The sequence below is a fragment of the Enhydra lutris genome, unplaced genomic scaffold (genome assembly GCF_002288905.1).
Source record: "Enhydra lutris kenyoni isolate GAN:26980312 unplaced genomic scaffold, ASM228890v2 scaffoldscaffold14, whole genome shotgun sequence".
Classification (NCBI taxonomy): domain Eukaryota; kingdom Metazoa; phylum Chordata; class Mammalia; order Carnivora; family Mustelidae; genus Enhydra; species Enhydra lutris.
The window spans coordinates 40,103,118-40,104,113 of NW_019154098.1; positions in this window are offsets into that span (position 1 = coordinate 40,103,118).

Sequence of the window (996 nt, forward strand, 5' to 3'; positions counted from 1 at the left end):
GAGGTGATCGATTAAGACAATTAGCCAAAATGATATTAACAATAATGCCTTTATTATTCACTGAGACAGTGTAAACAAGATGCAAAGATAGGCACCAGTTCCCCAGTGTTTCATTTTCCCCTACAGAATGGCGCCAGGCAAGAGTCAGGTGAATCAGCCTAGATTGGGGGAAATCTAACCGCCAAAGAGCTCTGAAAAAAAGACACCCACCATTTTATGGACTTGGGGTGGGGCCAGGAAGGAGAGAGGGAGGAGATAGGGCCAAAAGTGGAAAGAACTGAGTCAGAGTAGACAAAAGTATCTTAGTCAAGATTCCCGAAAGGAGGCCTCTGAATGGAGATGTTGGGCTTGGAATGCAGATAGGTTTATGAGCATGGCTGGCCCAGAGGTCAAGTCCTTGACCGCAGCTCCCTTCAGAAAACGATAAGCTATATACCAAATCTTACGTGAGGAGGATAGCTTTCTTCTGTGAGGCCTGCCAGGCAAAGCCCTTGTAATTGCCTGTAGTTGGCCTTAAAAGATCACACATAGATTTTTCGTGTGGAGCCAGACTCTTCATTTCGTGTCTTCACTCTAGGACCATAGAATTTTGCCAGGTGTACACATTTTCACATTTTCTTTAGTGAAGATCTGCTGGTGGTAAACTCTGTTTTGGTTTACCTGAAAATATCCTTATTTTGTTCTCATTTTTGAATGGTACTTTTGCTGAGCATAGAATTTTGGGGTTGATAATTGTTGTCTCTTAGCACATTGAAGATATCTTTCCAATGTCTTCTGACTTTGCATTGTTGCTATTACTAAGAAGTTAGCTGTTATTAATTGTTGCTCCTTTTTTTTTTTTTAGATTTTATTTATTTATTTATTTGACTGAGAGAGAGAGAGAGATCACAAGTAGGCAGAGAGGCAGGCAGAGAGGCAGGCAGAGAGAGAGGAGGAAGCAGGCTCCCTGCTGAGCAGAGAGCCCGATGTGGGCCTTGATCCCAGGACCCTGAGATC